The sequence below is a fragment of the Callorhinus ursinus genome, unplaced genomic scaffold (genome assembly GCF_003265705.2).
Source record: "Callorhinus ursinus isolate GAN/ISIS: 27379988/994484 unplaced genomic scaffold, GSC_fseal_2.0 scaffold3, whole genome shotgun sequence".
In the NCBI taxonomy this organism is placed as follows: Eukaryota; Metazoa; Chordata; class Mammalia; order Carnivora; family Otariidae; genus Callorhinus; species Callorhinus ursinus.
The window spans coordinates 4,489,705-4,511,060 of NW_027397065.1; the positions used below are offsets into that span (position 1 = coordinate 4,489,705).

Sequence of the window (21,356 nt, forward strand, 5' to 3'; positions counted from 1 at the left end):
ATAATACAAAGGAAATTGTTGAAAAAGAGATGTAGTCTTAAACAGGAATTTCCTGTCTTTTACAGGTAGTACAATTCTGTTGTTTTTCTACTCATCTGTTTGGGGAAAGACAGATTGTACTTTCCTCCTCTAGCTAAGAGACCAAGCAAAGACCTCTTCTGAGTCATAGGAGGTGCTTTTCAGAAAGGGTACATCTTATTTCTAGGTAGATTCTTGTAAACTACAGAAACTTGTTAACTACTATCAGAGCAGAGCCACATGGTTTTTTTTTTTTTTTTTTTTAGAGCTGAGTTATAAATGATGAAGCTGCCCTAGCCAATCTAGGTGAAAAAAGAAGACTGCTTTAGAGTGAGCTGCATTTCACCAACAATTTGGTAAGAGTGAAGGTTTTCCAAGTTCCAATGTACACAGTAGGATATAGCTGGATTAGTCTTGCATGATCCTTCACAAAGTGACTGCTTCTCAGGATGAACAGATCCCTGACATACAATGCTGGAGCTCAGAAGCTGAGGTTGTGTCATAAAAAGATGGCCAGACAGGGAAGTAACCATGTGTGGATCAGAGACCCAAGGTGGGTGGACAGAGTAGGGAACGGGCAGGTGGGTATCCAGAGATTCTACAGAAAGAACCTGAGAGAGAAAGAACCACTGGTTGGACTCCTACTGTGGCAGAAGGCAGTGAATAGCTTTCAGTGGTCAAGGGAGGACCACAAACAACTCTTGCTAAGTTTAGTGGCTTTTGTCCCTTTGACTCTAAATAATACTTCTTTCTAATCCTGGAAGCAAGAGAAGCAATTTGGTGAATGGGACAGGAGAGGTAGAAGGGCAAGGTGGGGCAAGGAAGATTATGCACCTTATTCCACTATGGAAACATAGAGCAGGACTGCTTACCAGAAAGGGAGAAGCTTTGGATTGGAAGAAATGTTGACATGCTCTATTATATAGAGAGAAAGCTAAAGGTAGCATGCAAATCAAAAAAACTCTTTGATATAAAACATTTATGATGATTTCAACAAAGCCATACACATTATGATTCTGCAGAAATATAATCAAAATAATGGGTGTATTTTGAATAGCATACTAGGTATATTTTATTCCATTGAGCATTAAAATACTTAAAAACGGATTATGTTAGCCAGTAGCTCAACATGAAGCAAATTTTTGTTTCTTACACTGACAGTAACTTAATACTGACATCTGTGGGCTGACTATAGATTTTCCTGTTGACCTATTCATGAGGAAATATATTTGAATATAATATGCACTGCAATAGAATTTAGATTTATTGCTTTGTAAGAATCATAAAACTTAAAATATGAATAACTCAAGTTTCTATCACAAAAGAATATTGTTAAATAAATATCACCATTGTTACTATATTAAAAATTTATAGTGATGCATCATTCATACCTTTGCAAATATTTCACAATTATGTAAATATAAATATATAATACAAACCTTCACTCAGCAATGATTTTATATTTAACATAAAGGCCATAATTTAACCATGTTTTATTGGAGAGAGGGTGTAAACTTTAGATTGATTCTACTATCTAAAATCCGTGGCCTATTCAGTCTATTTCTGAAAATGTACTTAAGACAATTAGGAAAATTTAGTGATTTTATACAGAGAAACATACATATACACACATGCACACAAATTTGGACAATCTCACTTTTGATAGAAAAAAATGAAGAGTGGATGCTATTAAAATAACTCCAGGAAATTAGGCATAAACTAGGATGCAAACAAATATACCTTCATCCTAGAGATATAGCACAATATATAAAAATTTTCTTAATACTAAATGATTCATAATTGGTACATCTCAAACTTCTAATGCAACTGCTTATGTAATTTATATTTTGATGTCTTATAGGATTATTAATAACTATCTTTTGCCAAGGCACTCATTTTAATTAAGCTACACAGAGAAAATTAAATGCAGAATAGAGAATAAAAAATAAATGTGAACAAATATGAAAACAGAATAGAAAACAAATTACAAATAATGATAAAATACCTTGAAATACCTAAATAGTATTACAACAGTTAGAAATACTGATATTTTCTTGAGGCACTGGGTGGCTCTTGGTTGAGCATCTGACTCCTGGTTCTGACTCAGGTCATGATCTCAGGGCCCTGGAATCCAGCCCTGTGTTGGGCTCCAAGCTCAGTAAGAGAATCTTGAGATTCTCTCCCTCTGCCCCCACCCCACTTGCACTCTCACACACACACTCTCTCTCACAAATAAATAAATAAATAAAATCCTTTAAAAAAAAATACTGTTGGGGCGCCTGGATGGCTCAAACGGTTAAGCATCTGCCTTCAGCTCAGGTCATGATCCCAGTTTTCTGGGATCGAGCCCCAGGTCAGGTTCCCTGCTCAGCGGGGAGTCTGCTTTTCCCTCTCTCTCTGTTCTACACCCCCACCCACTCATGCTTTTTCTCTCTCTTTCTTTCTCAAATAAAATCTTTTAAAAAATGCTGATAATATTTTCTTGCACCCCAATATCTAAATAAAAATATCTTCATTTTCCCTCCTAAATATTCCTTAAATTCTTTGTTTCTCTAGCCTCTCTACCATCATATTACTCTCTTCGCTAATGCACACCATGCCTTTCATCATAGCCTTTCAACTGTTTTATCACTTGGAGATTCCTCCTTTTTAATACATCCTACACAATTCTCTCAGGCTAAAGTTCATAAAATGTTATTTCATCACATGGGTCATTGTTTTATTCATCAACTATTTTTTCACTCCTATGTTCCATGCTGCATAAAGCAAACATGATCATGGCCTCACTGATATTTCAGGTTAACTGGGGAGATACCGTAAACAAATAATTACCCAAACAAATATATAATTACTAGCTCTGATAACTGCTATGAAGAAAATGGACAGAATGCTATGAGAAAAAGGGGCCTATCTAGGATCAGGAAAATTGAAAAGGCTTGTTTGATAAACTGACATATATAACAAAACTTGAAAAATGGAGAAAGAAAAATCCAGTCAGTGAAGTGAAAGGTAGATCATTGTGTGTATAGGAACCCAGAGGGAAATGCTTGGTGCATTCTAAACTCAAGAATGGCTAGACTCCTGGATCATAGAGTGAGAAGATATTATGAGATGCCTGGAGAGGTGCTCAGAGACTTGATCATGTAGGATCTGGAAGGCCATGCTAGAGATGTCATATTTTGTACTAAATGCAGTGGGAAGATAATAAAAGTTCTTGAGAATCAGTGCAAAGAATGCAGTAGAAGGGAGCTAGAAGGATGAGATAAAATTTAGAATATTGAGAGAAGTCTAAGTGGATATGGATTTGATTAAGATTTTGAAAGACTTTGGTTTATAGCAGAATTGACAGAAATTATAAATGACTACCCTATAACTTAAATAATAGCCCACAGCAGCAAGTCAGAACTTTTCTACTTGAATTTGAAGATGATTTCAGATACCAACTTACAGGTGGAGTTGTTTCTTCCTCACACTATTACTCTAAGAATACTTCTGTATTACAAGGGTAGGGGTAATTTTTCCACATCAAGTAAATTCTCTGACTCCCTGTGGACACCAATTGGATATCTTATAATTTAATTTAATTCTGACATTATCTACTGGAGTTGCTGTCAGATTCTACAAGTTGAAGGGTCATCAACATAAGACTATGCCACCTCATTTTAGATGCCAATTGAAAGTCAAGGTTTTTGCCTATGCATCTGAATAGCTATAAATGAAAGGTTATGATCCCATCCTCAGGTTTGATAATTTGCTAGGACAGTTCACATAGCTCAAAAAAATGGTTTACTTATTAGATAACCAGTTTATTATAAAAGGATACAACTCAAGAGTAACCAGATGGAAGAGATGTATAAGTCAAAGTGTGGAGGGAAGGATTAGAGTTTCCATGTGCTCACTGGGTGGGCTATCCTCCCAGTACCTTCAACATGTTTACAACCCATAAACCCCCTCAAACCCAGTAGTTTAGGATTTTTATGGGGGTTTTATTATTGAAGGATGGTTTCTTAAATCATTGGCCAAAGGTGTTCCTCTGTCTTCAGGCCCTCTCCCTTTCCTGAAGGCTAAGGGGGTGGGACTGAAAATTTCTATCCTCTAATCATTACCATTTGATTGGTTCCCTTGAGGCTATCCTGGAGCCCCCAGCTACCAGTCATTTCATGAGCATACAGAAAGTCATTTATTCATCAAAGAGTTCATGGTTTTTAGGAGCTATGTGGCAAGAAACAAGAGGATGGAACAGAAACCAAATATATATTTCATATTATGTCACAAGTCCGTCATTGTTTTTCTTATTTTTTTACATTTAAATTCCTGTCAACTCAAGCAGATCTCTATACTCCCCCAAAGGTTTGCCTATTCTTCTTATCCAACCTAGAATATCTTTCTTTCTCCATCTCCACCTCTTAACCAAATCAATTCTTTTCAGTCTAACTGGAGTCTTTATATGTTCTAAAGTTTTGTGTTCTTTTTTTTCCCCCAGAAAAATCTGAATACCATTATTGCAATTAACAAAGTTAGGAAGCATAGCATTCTGTTATTTATTCATTCATCCATTCAACATAAAGATTGCCAATATTAAAATAGTTTCAATTATTCAAATCTAATAAGAAATGTGATAGAATCTTCTCTATGAATCATATCCAGCATGAATAAGGAAAGGCAGCATTTAAAATAGTTAAAACTCTTGGGCGCCTGGGTGGCTCAGATGGTTGAGCATCTGCCTTCGGCTCAGGTCGTGATCCCAGGTTCCTGGGATCGAGTCCGGCATCGGGCTCCCTGCTCCTTGGGAGCCTGCTTCTCCCTCTGCTTCTCTCTCTCTCTCTCTCTCTCTCTCCCTCTCTCTCTCCCTCTGTCTCTCATGAATAAATAAATAAAATCTTTAAAAAAATAGTTAAAACTCTTTTCTATTAGAAAAACTTCTATGGGATTTATATTGTTTGATTTTAACAAATTAAGAATATTCATTGAATTATGCACTATAATCAGTAGGGCAAGATATGATTCAAAGAAATAACTGAAAATTCAAATTCATTCAGTATCTCAGTTAGAAGCTACATTACATATATTTAGAACATTGACTCTTTCAGATACTTGAGAAATACTCAATATGGTGGACTTGAATTAACTGTAAATTTGATGGACAGAAAAAATCAGTATAATTTTTTTAAAGATTTTATTTTTTGAGAGCAGTTTGAGGTTCACAGCAAAAGTGAGAAGAAGAAAGATCCCGTATACTCCTTGTCCTCACACATGCATAGACTCACTCGTTATCAGTATCCCTCACCAGAATGCTACATTTATTACAATCAATGAATTTACACTGACACTTCATAATCATCTAAAGTCCACAGTTCATATTAGGATTCACCCTTGTTGTTGTACATTCTGTGGTTTTAGGCAATTGTATAATGACTTGTGTCCATCGTTGTATAATCATAAAAAATATTTTCACTTCAAGATCCTCTGTGCTGCTTTTATTCATCCTCTCTTCTCCAGCCCCCAGCCTCTGACAATCACTGATCATTTTATTGTCTCTATATAGTTTTTTACCTTTTCCAGAATGCCATATTTTTGGAATCATATAACATGTAGCCTTTCAGATTGACTTCTTTCACTTAGAAATATGCAATTTAAGTTGCTCCATATCTTTTCATGGGCTGATAGCTTATTTTTTTCTTGTTGATAAATAACATTCCATTGATTGGTTGTATCACAATTTATCCATTCATCTACCAAACATCTTGGTTGCTTCCAAGTTTGGGAAGTTATGAATCAAACTACTAAAAAAATCTGTGCGCAAGCTTTTGTGCGGACATAAGTTTCCAACTCCTTTGAGTAAATATCAAGGAGTATGATTGTTGGATCATGGTAAGAGTATGTTCTGCTTTGTAAGAAACAGCCAAACTGCCTTCCAAAGTGGCTGTACCATTTTGTATTCTCACCATTAATGCATGTGAGTTCTGATTGCTCCACAACATCAATAGCATTTTCTATTCTAATGTTCCAAATTTTAGCCGTTCTAATAGGTGTATAATAGTAGTGCCATTGCTGTTTTAATTTGTATGTTTCTGATAAATGATGTGTAGAGCATCCTTTTATATGTTCATTTTGTCATCTACATATCTTCTTTAGTAAGGTGTCAGTTAAGATCTTTGGCCCATTTCTAAATTGGTTTATTTCCTTATATTGAGTTTTGAGAATTTTTTGTATAGTTTAGATAACAGTCCTTTATAATACATATCTTTTGCAAATATTTTTTCCCTGGCTGTGATTTGTTTTCTTATTCTCTTGGCACTGTCTTTCAGAACAGAAGTTTTTTTTTTTTGTTTTGTTTTGTTCTTTTTTAATGTAGTCCAGCTTATCAATTTTTTGTTTCATGGATCATGCCTCTGCTGTTGTATCTGAAAAGTCTTTGCTCTATCAAGGTCTTCTGGGTTTTATCCTATGCTATCTTCTGGGATATTATAATTTTGCATTTTCTATTTAGGTCTATTATCAATTTTGAGTTAATTTGTGAAGACTGGAAGGTTTGTGTCTATATTGTTTTTTTTTTCTTTTAATGTAGCTCTCCAGTTATTTTAGCACCATCTGCTGAAAAGACTGTCTTTGTTCCATTGTAATGCCTTTGGTCTTTTGTCAAAAATCAGTTGACTGTACTTACGTGGGTCTATTTCTGGGCTCTATTCTGTTCCAATAATCTATTTGCCTATTCTCTTGCCAATACCACAGTCTTGATTACTATAATTTTACAGTAAGTTTTGAAATTGGGAATTGTCAGTCCTCTAACCTTGTTCTTCTCCTGCAATATTGTAGTGGCTATTCTGGGTTTTTGGCTTCTCTATATAAACTTTAGAATCAGTTTGTCAATAAACCATAAAATAACTTGCTCGGATTTTTATTGAGATTGCATTGAATCTATACATTAAGTTGGGAAGAACTGACATCTTAACAATATTGAGTTTTTCTATCCATAAACATTGAATATCTCCCCATTTATTTAGATATTCTTTAAGTGCATTAGAGTTTTGATTCAAAGCTCAATATATAATGAACTCTCAATACATAATGAACTCTGCAGTAAAAAAGAAAAAAAATAAGAAAATAGGCAAAAGACATGAAGACACGTTTCACCAAAGAAGGTATACAGATGGGCAATAAGCACATGAAAAGTTAAACATTGTAAGCAATTATTTGGAAATCAAATAAAAGCCATAATGAGCTATCACCATGTTACTGAAACCCAAGCTTGGCTGTCCATTGCTTGAAAGGGCAATAATCAAAAGATGAGTTTTGACTGGAAAGGAATATGAGCTTTATTCAGGAGGCTGACCACCTGAGGAGAAGGCAGACTCTTGTCCAAAGCCAGTTCCAAGGTTTCTGCCTGGCCCAGAGATTTTTAAAGGGGTTTAATCACTTAGGGGAATACAGTGGTCTATGACATTTTGTGCAGACTCAATGATGCCAGCTACAGAGTTATCTTGGTACTTGGAGGTTGTACAAGAAGGTCTGGTTCCTTGGTACCCAAGGGTGGTTGTGCAAGAGTACTCTGTTCTTTCTGCAAAGGGGGGCAAGGTCTACAGATGTGAAAAAGGTGGTCAGTTAAAGTCATTTGTGTGACTTTAAAAAGAAAAAGAAAATTTTGCTGAAGGATTGTTGGGCTAATCAGAAAGCTAAAGAGATTTCAAGCCGACTTGCTAGTCTCTGTGGCCTGGGAAGGTTCTGGTCCTTTATTTCCCAAGGCCAGTGGTATGCAAATCTCAAAGAAAACAAATTAATTGTGTTACAGATCAAGATCCTTAATTCTGCAAGCAAGGAAGGAAGTGTGTTAACTTGAAGCAAGTTAACCCTTAAGATGGCTGGAGTGGTGTTACAACTACAATCTATTAAAATGGATAAAACAATAATAATAGCTGTATTAAATGCATAAGAGTGCAGAGTAAGTGTATCACTTCCCATTGCTTGTGGGAATGTAAATTGGTGCGATCACTCTGGGAAAATAACTTGGCATTTTCTTTTAAAAACTGCTTTTGTAACTACCATATGACCTAGCAAATGTACTCTTGGGCTTTTATTTCATAGAAAGTTTTTAGATTGAGGTATTAGAAAAGGGCTTGTTTGAATAATCAACATTTATGCTGAAACTTTGTAGTCAAATCTCTTATTTACAGAAAACTAGTATGTGATTCTTCATAGCAAATTTGAAATAACTTAAAACTGTAGTCAATCCGAACCATGAGACACTATGGACTCTGAGAAACAAACTGAGGGTTCTAGAGGAGAGGGGGTGGGGGGATGGGTTAGCCTGGTGATGGGTATTAAAGAGGGCACGTACTGCATGGAGCACTGGGTGTTATACGCAAATAATGAATCATGGAACACTACATCAAAAACTAATGATGTAATGCATGATGATTAACATAACATAATAAAATAAAATTTAAAAAAAAGAACTGTAGTCAATCAAAAGCTATCAACAGATGAAACAAACTGGAAACATCCATACAATGAGATACTACTGAGAATTTTAAAAAGTAGGAGTTTGGGCTATTAATACGTGCAAATTTGGATAGATCTTATGTACATTATGCCAAGTGAGAAAAGCCAGTCTCAAAGGACACATACTATATGATTATATTTTTATATTATTATCGAAGTGAAAAAATTATAGAGTTGGGAAACAGATTAGTGGCTGCTAGGATGGTGGAGGGATGGGGCATGGACATGACTATAAATGAGTAACACAAGGTAGATCTTTTTGGTGATGGAGTAATGCTGTATCTTGATTACAGCCACAAAATTTTTTTAAGAAGATTTTATTTCTTTATTTGAGAGAGAGAGAGAGAGAGCGCGTGCATGAGCAGTGGGGGAGGGGCAGAGGGAGAGAGAGAGAGAGAGAGAGAGAGAGAGAGAACGCACGCATGATCAGTGGGGGAGGGGCAGAGAGGACCCTGGGATCATGACCTGAGCTGAAGGCAGATGCTTAACTGACTGAGCCACCCAGGTGCCCGATTATGGTCATGATTATACAAATTTATATATATGTGATAAAAGGGCATAAAGCTGTACACACAAATTATAATAATATTAATTTCCCAGATTTTATATTATACTAGAATTATATAAGTTGGAACCATTGGGGAAAACATTGAAGAATACATGGGACCTGTCTAAGCTATCTTTGCAAACATTTATGAATGTAAAATTTATTTTGTGGTGCCTTGGTGGCTCAGTTGATTAAGCATCCGACACTTGATTTCAGCTCAGGTCATGATCTTAGGGTCATGAGACTGAGCCCCGCACTTGCCTTGATCTTAAGCAATTGAACCTTAATCTTAAGCATTGAACCTGCTTAAGATTCTCTCTCCCTCTTCCTCTGCCCTCCCCCCCCTCTCTCAAAATAAAATAATTTCAAAATGAGAAATAGAAAATTTTTTATTGAAATTAAAAATATCCCTTGTATGTAAAAATAGCAAAATATTATGAAATATTATTCTTCCCATACCCTGATGAAGGAAACTTTCTGGAAAGCACTCAAACAATATATATCATAGGGTGTAATATTTACAAACATTTTCCTCCAGCTTTTGCAAATTAAAAAAAAAAGGAGACATAAGAATATGTTTAGCTACAAAATTATTGTCAGAGCATTGTTTAGTATATAAAAATAAAGGGGTGAGACCCAAATGCTAACAATGAGCAACTGATAGAATTATACTTTCAAACCCTTAGATGTAGAGTTAGATTTATTGTTATTATGTATAGTTAAATTTATAATATATTAGGTTTCCATAAGATATGTACAGAATTCCATTCTTTTAAAGAGAAAGTGAGAAACGCAGACAGATAAACTGCAATTCCAAAAATCAGTCTGGAGGCAGTGGTTTTCTATTTAGGATCAGTGATGATTTTTATTCTCATCTTTTTTTCTTAATTTAAAAAGTATTTTCCTACAATTAACTTGCTATTTTATAATTAAATTGCATATAATTTCTGTCTTAGTCCATTCAGATTGCTGTAACAAATACCACAGACTGTTTTATAAACAACAAACATTTATTTCTTATAGTTCTGGAGTCTGGAAAATCAAATATCAAGGTGCCTGTAGATTTGGTTTCTAATGAGAGCTAGCTTTGTGGTTCATAGACAGTTGTCTTTTCTGTGTGTCCTTATATGAGGGTAGAGGCATGGGATCTCTCTGAGAATTCTTTTATAAGGGCACTAAATCCAGTCATGAGGAATTAGTCCCAATTTTTTACTGTTACAGTGAGTAACAAATCCAGAAAGCTTTGAAAATATATATGAGATGATATAATTTGGTTACATTCAAAATGAATATTAAAACATAGGAGTCCCAGCTCCCATGGTATTACCTCACTATACAGGTACTTATTTTCATGATATTTTAAATATGCAAATTTAACAAGAGCCAGATCTTTTATACTGAAATTCTTAAAACCAAAGCTCATCCTAATTTAAGTGCAGTATATCTAGAACTCTTATCTTAATAGAGTCATACCAGACCAAAGAGAAGGACACTTTTAATCTTAATCACAAATGCTGCATTTCTCCAAATAAGTGAAAGACTTTTTCCTTTGCTAGAAAACTCATAGAACCCCAATTATAAACATCAGACATAGTGTGGAAGAAAATAATTTGTCTTAGATAGGAATGCTATAGTAGATCTTAAATCTTATTATTCCTTTAGCTTGCCCAAATTAATACTTGAAAAATAAGATTAATTCAATAGACACATTTCTAAACAAGTCAGATACATAGGTCTCACGTATTAGAAAAGATCTCTACAGAATGGGATTGAACTGAGTTTAAGTGAAACTTTAAAAGCAGAGCAACATTTAAAAGTTAAAACTGATTTATTTTGTTTGCTCATTTCTTTCTTCTATTTATTAGTGGTCTTGGCATCAACAAAATTGGAGGGTTGATCATTAGATTCTGCCAGAAAAAATAATAAACGAAATAGGGAAGAGTTGTATTTCTAGAAATCCTAATTTTGAACCAAAGGTAAATTCTCAGGGTTATTCATTTCCTTTAATAGGCCTGTCAGTTGTTCAAGCACTTTACTCTGTAATGAGCAGGGGACGGTATAATTGTAGATACTCAAATAGTAGCTCTTGCTAAGCTCATGTTCAATGAACTAGAAATTAAACTTTGGTGTTTAGTTATTCTTTGAGATTGCAGTAGTTCCATTTCACTGAAAAGCAGGTTAGAAGTTCACCAGAAACACTTATATTATTTCTAGAATAAATTACTATTGACAAATTTTTGGTCAAAGGAGTCTTGAATCTGATGTCCTCAGTTTTTAATACAAGCACTCTTGAGAGGTCAACTTCCTATCTCTTTGGATGAACTAAACACCTTAAGCAGGGTTGGTTCACTTGGGAAGAAATTACAGGTAACCAAATTTGTTAATTTTACAGATTTGGATACTGAGTCTGGGGGATAAAGAAGTGGAGTCAGATTATAATCTGAATATCCAAATCATCAATCCAATGGGAAATAATCCATCAGAGAAGGGTTAGGGCTAGAGATAGAATCTGAGTAAGCCATAAATACAAAAGAAGGTTCCAAGGCAGTCAATAGAGAAAAGTTAAGAAGCATAAATACATAATAACCTGAGAATGATCTATGTTTAGTTGGGTGGAGAAGAAAAAGCAAGTAATGTGGAGAGAATCTCAAATTATGTAGATTTCTGCAGTGTGGGCTCCTCCTTGAAGGTCCTCCTCCTCCTTTCCTTCCAGGTTTGATGTCCATGAGAATATTTTTAAAATTTAAATTGATCAATTAATCAATTTTGTTGATGCACTTTCCTTGATGCGATCCAACCTTGATCTTCCCAGATCACCAATATAAGGAGAATGAAACTGAAAGCACCATTATTTTTCCTAAAGTTATCTTTTTTTCTCGGTGATTTCTTGCCTTTTATTAACTATTTTTTTAAAGATTTATTTATTTAGTTGAGAGAGAGAGAGAGAGTGCAAGCAGGGGTAGGGGCAGAGGGAGAGGGAGAGACTCTCAAGCAGACTCCCTGCTGAGCATGGAGACTGATCTAGGGCTTGATTCCATGACCTTGAGATCATGACCTGAGCAGAAATCAAGAGTCAGCTGCTTAACCAACTGAGCCACCCAGGCGCCTTGCCTTTTAGTAACTGTTAACAGTCATGTTGTCTTCTAAGAAAAAGAGTAACATTTTGTGCAGAAGATCCTGTCCTATCATAGCTGGGGTAAGGATGAATATTAAATAAGACTTTCATTTCATGTTGGCCTCCACAAGACAGCATAGATTTAGCTAACTTTCTCAGGATCAGGTGCCTGTGCTCACTCAACTTCTGAGTTGCCCTGTTGTAGAAATTTTCACCTTAATCTTTACTACTTGAAAACCTTCCAGCATTTCTTAATAAATCCTCAAAAGTCTGCTGATAAGTCATGAACCCAAGAGTAGTTGGATTTTTCTCTCAGATGCCAAAAGTTGAAATTTTTATTTTCAGTGTTGTGCCTGAGAAATTCTTCCCTAGACAATTGACACCAGTATCCATATCCTCCAGATATTTCAACTTAAAAAAAAATTCCATGTGAAAAGCAATACAAGAATGTATATGTGGTTAATAATAATAATAATAATAATAAAGTAAAATAGCACTGTTTAAAGAAATTTTACATTAGACAGATATTAATATGTGACAAATATTGTACAGAAACACAGATTTTAGAAGTGATTAGGGGAATGTTTTAATCTTTTAATAGAAAGTTAATAAACAGTAAGTATCTGTCAATAATTATCTGTTTCAAACTTTATCTCCCCTGAATTTCACTGTAGCAAATAAAAGATCATGTTTTTGTCACAACATGATAGCTAGAATTACTCAGGATGTTTCAATTCTTAAGAGGAGACATACCATGAAATATAATACATTCATTCATAAAAAATATTTGTTACGAGATTATTATGTGCCAGGCACTGTTTTAGTTTACAGAGATCCAAAACAAATAAACAAATAAATAAACAAATTAAAAACAGGTCTTGCCTTCAAGTAACTGACATCGTTAATAGGAAAAAAGTAACCAAGGTAATCAAGAGTGTGGTAATATAAAATAAAATAAACTTCTAACCATTTGAAATATCGTTATTTTTGGACTTAGCATAAATATAAAATGGAATAAAAATATTTGAAATATTGACAACTAAAAGTCTATTTTTTTCAAAATTTAGGAGTGCTTGAAATACTTTGATAATACATGGATATTCAGAATCACAGCTCAACATCTGGTGTATTTATTCAGTATCATTTTATTAATTGCATAGGTAGCAGGGTGACAGAATTAATCAGTGACATGACCAGCATACTGAGTAATTAGAATGATAATGTTAGAATTAGATCATTAACAGCCTGCCTTTTTGCCTAATGACAGGGTATCCACTATAATTACTAACAAAGAACAGAATAATAACATATTCAGTAAAGGGTTGTGTTTAATTGCACACAGTATATATGGTAGAAAACTAAGAAAAGGCGGGGCAAGGAAAAGGTTATGGTTAATAAGGAATATAGAATGTTGTCAGTTGGATTTTGTCATTAACTGAAAAACCACACAGCCCCTCTTGCTTGAAACATTGCTGTTAATTGCTACCATTCTCAAAAGAATAGAATAATTTTCTGCCCTAGAAAGCTTATTGAATATCACAAACTTTATTTTTTTTTAAGATTTTATTTATTTATTTGACAGAAAGAGACACACAAGCAGGGGGAGTGGGAGAGGGAGAAGCAGGCTTCCCGCGGAGCAGGGAGCCAGATGTGGGGCTCGATCCCAGGACCCTGGGATTATGACCTGAGCTGAAGGCAGACGCTCAAGGACTGAGCCACCCAGGTGCCCCAGATATCACAAATTTTCACCAGTGACTGCAGATATGCTGCTTATTTCTCGTTATCCCCTCCAGATCCAGCCTTCATTCTTCAGACTTCTTTGTGCCCTGGGAGATACCATCTTCACAAACAGCATCATTGGTCTTCTTGACTTCTGGGTTGCTCTTGCATTTTTGGCCCAAGGCATACACTTGCAAGAGAGGGGAGAAAAGGGCAAAGGAAGAGACTGGGTGTTATTTTCCAGGCTTTCTCTCCCCTGAGTGGACAGGAAGTTGGTATGTTTTTCTGTTCTGTATATCCTCCCTCCTCCCCGCCCCTGTACTTTTGTTTTGGATTAATTAACTACTCCCTAGATTTATCACTTCAGACCTGGTGATGGTAATAGTTTCTCAGCAGTTTCTAGGCCTGAGTGCTTCACTCTTCCTTTGACTTTTCATATTCTCTTTCATGAAAATTTTCCTGCGGTGACTTAGCATCGGTCTTATATAGATACAGAAAATATTGGAGACTTGAAAAAATTCATAAATTTTAGTTTACACTCTGGAGCTTCTTTTTAACTAACTGTCTGATTATATTTATTTTTCTGTGTATCCAGAACCTTCATAGTTCTCATTAAACAATGCAACTTTGAAATGGGATAAGGGATAAGGAGAAATTTTCTACTATAAAATACAGCAATGATCCTTCATATTATCAACATTTACTAGAATTTCCCCAAAAATTACATTTTTCTTCAAATGGTATTATTTTTTATATAAACCAGAAACAAAGATAGCACCTCACCAAACTCATTATTTATTTTATATAGAAACATAATTACATGTTATGGCATAATTTTACTTACATCAAACTAAATAAAAAAGCATATTAATATCTGCCATATAATCTAAATACAGGTTATTAGTAGTTTTTATATTTTTGTTAGCTTTAGTTTTTACCTGCATATAATACTTATATTTTAAAAAATATTTACAAATTTCTATTCTGTACCCATAAGTAGGAAAATTGGGTCCTGAATATAACGTTTTAGAATAATTGAAATATAAACTCATTGGAACATCTTAAGAATATTTTATTTCTCTCCCATAACAGACATATTGTTTTAAAATTAAAGGTACTGATTCAAAAATTGGAATATTATAAATTATGATTCATAATTAGGAATTTATTTATAACTCCTAACCCCTACTGAAATCATCCTTGACAGTTCTCCATATATTATCACATTTAAAGCTTTTAACATAATAAAAGCCATTTTATTTAATTCAGTTTGCCTGACAAATTAATTGGATCAAGTTAATTGAGGTTAGGTCCTGTTTCCTCTAAATCTTTAACAATATTTGTATAATTAGTTCATGAACTTTTTGCAATTGCTTCTTATTCCAAATCATGATTATTCTATTTTTAAACATAAGCTGATTTAGATGGCTATGTACATGTCTTTGTTATCTATTGTGTATAAGAATGCCCCAAAATTTATTGTCTTAAAATAACAAACATTTATTATCGCATAATTTCTGTGCCTTAGGAATTTGAAAGTGTCTTAGTTAAATGGCTTTAGTTCAGGGTCGCTCATGAAGCTGAAATGCAGATATTGTTCAAGGCTGCAGTCATCTGAAGGCCCAACTAGTGCTAGAGGATCTTCTTCCAAGCTTACATTTTCATCTCACCTATTAGCAGGAAGTCTCAGTGCCTTAGTACATGGACTTACCCCAGAACATGGCAGCTGCTCTAGGAAGCTTCCTAGAACAAGGGGTTAAAGAGAGAAAAAGAAAAGTGAGAGAGTGAAGCCATAATGGCAGAAGTAACATACAATTCCTTCTACCATATTTTGTTGGTCATATAAGCCAATGCTGACACTGTGTAAGAGGGGACAACACAAAGGAATGAGCATCAGGAGGTAGAGATCTTTAGGCCTCTTAGAGGCTGGCTAGCACCTGACATAATTTTTAAATCAGTATATATTGCATCAGACATCAAGTAATGTAAATACTAGTAGTTCTCAGGTCAGGAAATGGTCATAGAATAATGAAGTACATTGCTATTTGAGTTTGCAGTCCCTTGATAACAACGCAAAGAATCCTACAATACGATAAAAAATTATACAGACAATGGAATTCAGCTAGAGAGTTGGTGCTACCTTGTATTCTGTGTTACTTCTTTTTAGTCTCAAGTGATATTTAAAGGGATGGTTAGTTCTGAGAATAAGCTGATCATAGAGAAAAGGCAAAACTGCATTTGCTTACATCATCATCATCCTACAGAAATGCTACAGAGTCAATCTGAGTAAAATATTAAATAAATAAATCTATAGGACTTTCAGAATTTGACACAAAAATGTGTAAATTATGAATTACACATCCCTTAGGTATTAAAGTTCCACCTGCTTTGTTTTACCCTCTGAGTCTTTTTTCTTTTTTTAGGTTTTATTTATTCATTATGTCAGAGAGAGAGAGAGAGAGAGAGCACAAGCAGGGGGAGCTGCAGGCAGAGGGAGAAGCAGGCTCCCTGCTGAGCAAGGAGCACAGTGTGGGTCTCCATCCCAGGACCCTGAGATCATGACCTGAGCTGAAGGCAGACGCTTAACCAACTGAGGCACCCAGGCGTCCCACCCTCTGACACTTTAAACACCCATTGTTTTTATTCATTTAGCTCAATTGAAAAAAAAAGTTTAACTCTATCAGCAAGAAGTTTTATATACACAAGGAAATGTCAAGAAATAGAGATTTTTGGACTTAACACTCTTTCCCTCAGCATAGCATTTGTTTTACTCCTGTGACTGTTTAACTACATATTTATCAAACTTCCTATTCTTACAGTAACTAACATTAAGTTAAAGAATGTTTTTGCTGAGAGCTTGGCAAATAACTCTAAATGATTGACTTAAATAGCACAACTAGGTAAGATTTTCTATTGTCAAGAAATGGGTTTATTTTTCATTCCTGATAAAACATTATTCTTCTAAGAGGTTTATTCTTACTTTCTAAGACAAATAGCAATGTTTAGTGTTGATAAGGCTAGCTTCTCAATTTTTTTTTGCTGTCCCCTAAGGTTGATTTCAGGCTGGATTATGCAACATGCAAAATTATGACACTTATTATTGAAATGTGACAGTGCAGCACAACTCTGAGGCCAAGGAAATATTCTGACAGCAGAAGAGGTATATGAGTTCTGAGAGATAATTATATGTAAGGTCCAAGTTTTTCTAGATTTACATTTTTTTTACCAAAAACTGGAACAAACTATGGTGAGAGCAACAGTGAAAGTCACTTTAGTAACTTAATAAAATGTTTCAAGTAAATTTCTAGCTGCAGTTAATGTGTCTGAAAATAAATGCACATTTGTCAGGAAAGTATATTGAATCTTTTTCTCAATAACTGAGAAACTTCATTCTTTCAGCCATTCACTCATTTAGCATACATTTGTTGGGTATTTTATAATGGGCACTCTGCTAGGCACTGGAGATAGAGAAGTATTTGAAAATACATATTTTCTACTCTCAAGAATTGTACAGACTAATGGGAAAAATAACCAATAAACAAATAACAAAAAATTCCAAAAGTTCAAACTCCTATAAGGACATAAACTAGGTGCTATGATAGTTGAAGATATAATAAAAAGCAAATTTTTATATTGATAAGGGCATTCTCACTTGTGAGAGGACTAAATGTAAGCTAGGGCCTGAAGTATGGGTAAGGTTACACAGGAAAGTCTGGGGAAAGAGCATTCTGGGCAGGGTGAACAGCCAGTGAAAAGATTATGGTGTACTATAAGAACAGAGACAGCCAATGAAGCTGGAGTGAAATAAATGAATCTTATTCTTGGAGGACAATCCAAGGAATGCCAAGAATTTCCAGCAGTCACCAGAAGCTAGGAGCAAGGAATGGGACAGATGTTTCCTTAGCACCTGTGCTAAGATTTCCAAATTATTCAGAGTAGTATGAGTAGTGTAAATTGAAAATTTATAAACAGGAAACTAAAAATACTCAATGTAGTTTCAATAAAAGTAACCCCTTAGCTGTTATGTAGGAAAAAATGGGACTAGATAATGCAAGAGAGGAAGCTAATTAATTACAGAGCTACTGTCACAGTCACTATCATTTGAGCAATGATAGTGGCTCAAGCTGGAGTATTAGCAGTAGAGATAAAGAGAAGGTATATAGATTCAAGATATATTTTGGAAGATGAATAATTAGTGCTTAGCAATGGATACTATATTCCATGTTTCAAGGTAAGGAAGAAGGAAGACTAAAAGATGACTCCCACATTTCTGATGTGAATATCACAGTGAATACCACAAACTGAAATGGAGAAAACAGGATTATCTTGTCTCCAAGAAAGTCTTTCCCAAGAGATTTTACTTTATAGTTAACAAAATAATATAAAATTAATATAATTTCATTCACTGGAACCAATTAACTAAATATTTGACCAAATAAGCATATACTTTCTAGGTGAGTAATATGTAAATTTATATAGAACGCTATTGGATATTAGCATTAAAACAGCATAAAGTTTCTAACTGACAAATGCGGGCTGGACAAAATGGGATCCCCTTTAATTAAGTTGTTTGGGTTCTTAACTCAGAAAGAAAAGTGGGTTCTTCCTCGTAGAGCATAACAAAATTGTCCAGTCCTTTTGATGTTTAATGTTTTGAGGAAGTTAATGTTCTATACATAAGACGATCAGAGAGGGTTTTACAAACCTTTCAAGCAGATAATAAATACAAATTCACAATCAAGTTGCAGCCAAGGCAAACCTTTAAGCATATGAAAATTCCTGCTCTCAACACACTAATGTAGCCATGAAAACTAAGATATAGTTTCAGTAATCTTTCACTAAGCATAATCATATGTATTTGTAAACACTTATTTTCCTTAAAACTAAAGATATAGTTTCAGTAATCTTTCACTAAGCATAATCATATGTATTTGTAAACACCTGTTTTCCTTAAAACTAAAAAAGAGACATTATGAAATAAAATTTTCAAAATATAGAAAATTTAAAGAAATATAAGAAAATTCTCTTTATAAAGTCACTATCTATAAATGCTTATGAAAGACTTATGTCTTGTGTGTTAAAAACAAAATAGTCTGTATTATCTACCTCAACTTTTTTTTGGTGGGAGCTAGGAGAAAAAAAACCTATACAACCAGGCCATCTATTTTGTGTTGATTCATGATAAGGAAAACCTTGCATTGGGTATAAGAAAAATGCTTAGATTATAACGCAGTTTCAAGCCCATTCATATCATAATACTTCATTTATTTACATGTTAAATATTTACATTTGTGGGTAATAGAGTTCTTAATCATCTTTAATTAAAACACAAAGAATTTGGGAAACTGAATTGCAAACCCATTAACAGGGTTTATTTTAGGTAACTCTCTTCTAAAGTCTCACTCTATCCTGCAGGAAAGCCTGGAGACTAATAGATTGGAACTAAAATGTTGAGAACAGAATACAGCTATCACAGTGCAAATAATACCTTCACTTCCCTCAGTCATAAAATTAAGATATCCTTAATGCCTGTCATAAACCATTTTCCCTTGGAACAGAGTTTGGAACAAGAATTCCAATGTGAGTATTTCTTGGGGGAATACAAGGGAAAAATAAAGCAGATAAGGAAAGGGGAAACACTAGGCTGTGTCCTCAAATAAAGGATTGGCCTGATACAGAAGCATAAACTGAATCTCAGTTTTCCTACTTTTAAAAGCAAGGGACTCAGTCTTTTTTATCCTCAGTCAAGAGCAATTCTCTGGAGAAAGGAGACAGATAGCTGTCAAGCAGCGAAATTACAGCAACTTCCAGTGTTTGTACTACCCCAAACAATAGCATCTATAACTCTGTCTCACCCTTGACATGAAATCAAGGCATATCCTATCAGTTATACCTTCCAAATATTTTTTGATCTAATCTCATCCTTTTACCTCCATGGTTCTGCCATAGTTTAGTCTCTCTCTTTGACCACTGCATGTCTCATAACTCATCTCCCTGAGCCTTTCACATTGCAGTCGGTTCTTTATGCACAGACTATTTTCTCTCTTTAAAATTCCATGGTTCCCATTGTCTAAGGACTTCTGTTCTCTCACACTGAATTTTCTATCATTGGGTCCTAAATACATTATTTAAGCTTGAGAAACCCAAGCCTTCAAGATAAAGTTCAGTTTTCTGTCCACATATGTCTCTTCTCTTCCGTATTTTAAGTTTATCCAGAGTGATTCCTTTGTTTTCTTCCATCTAGAAATATGTACAGCTTTACACAACATTCAGAAGTATTTATTAAGGACAACTAATTATAGAAACAAAATGGGAAAAGGATAGATTTTGACACCTTTGAAATTTGGTTTTAAATAACAACTGATTATGATCTTGGGCAAATAAGGAACCCTGCTATGCTTCAGTTTCCTCACGTATAAGATGAGGACATTTCCATCAAATATTTTTGAGGTGATTGAATGGTGTAAGTTATGATAAATTTCTGACATATTATAAGCAGCAAATAAGTGTTGTTTCTACCTGTAAATGTATAGTACTGGGCACGAAAGTTAAACAAATATTGTAGCCATGATACAGGCTACTCTCAATTTTGGCCTTCTGTATATTTTCTTTTAGAATTAATTTCTTTATTTCTGTGATTATATAAAACCATTACTTTATATACTTTTACTAACATGGAAATAATAAAATTATCTTGAAAATATTCAGAAAAGATTGACATTTCACACTAAATAATGAAAAAAATTATGAATGTTCTATGAAGCATACTTTATTTTCATGCTAATACTTTTCTGGAGAGAGGAACAAAAAGTAGAATACAGAATTTCCTACTTAAAAAAATATTTAGGGCACCTGGGTGGCTCAGTTGGTTAAGCGACTGCCTTCGGCTCAGGTCATGATCCCGGAGTCCCCGGATCGAGTCCCACATTGGGCTCCCTGCTCAGCAGGGAGTCTGCTTCTCCCTCTGACCCTCCCCTCTCTCATGTGCTCTCTCTCTCTCACTCTCTCTCTCTCAAATAAATAAATAAAATCTTTAAAAAAATAAAAAATAAAAAAATATTTAAACTAGGAATATGCTGGAGTTGGTTAGCAACAGCTCACAAGAGACAGCTATGTGCTTCTTTTCCCAATTCTGTGTTCAGTGTCATTGTGTTGATAGTTTGAAATGAGCCATAGTAAGAATATTTATGTCATGTATATCAATTAAAAACTGCTACAAAACACAGTTTATCTCCCCAAACAGGAGAGCCACCTTTTAAACATTTCCCAGCACTATATTTAAGAATTCATTTATCTTCTCATGATGAAAGACAAAGTAAACAAATTAGTAGAATTGTATATACAGAAAAACATTTGAAAAAAAATGCATACTACTTTCAAATTTCCAGTATTTGAAGATAAAGAAATGATCTTTGGAAGAGAATATAAATATCTAGCTTAATATCAACTTTAATAAAT

The 21,356-nt window shown here is 34.5% G+C and overlaps 1 long non-coding RNA gene across 1 annotated transcript in view; it reads left to right on the top strand.

Annotated features, from left to right (window-relative positions):
• Positions 1-282: 282 nt before the first annotated feature.
• Positions 283-21,356, top strand: part of LOC141371338 (uncharacterized) — a 53,277-nt gene continuing 32,203 nt past the window's right edge. Inside the window, exon 1 of the long non-coding RNA XR_012376225.1 lies at positions 283-374. This is a non-coding gene — a long non-coding RNA (uncharacterized lncRNA). The remainder of the gene's footprint in view (positions 375-21,356) is intronic.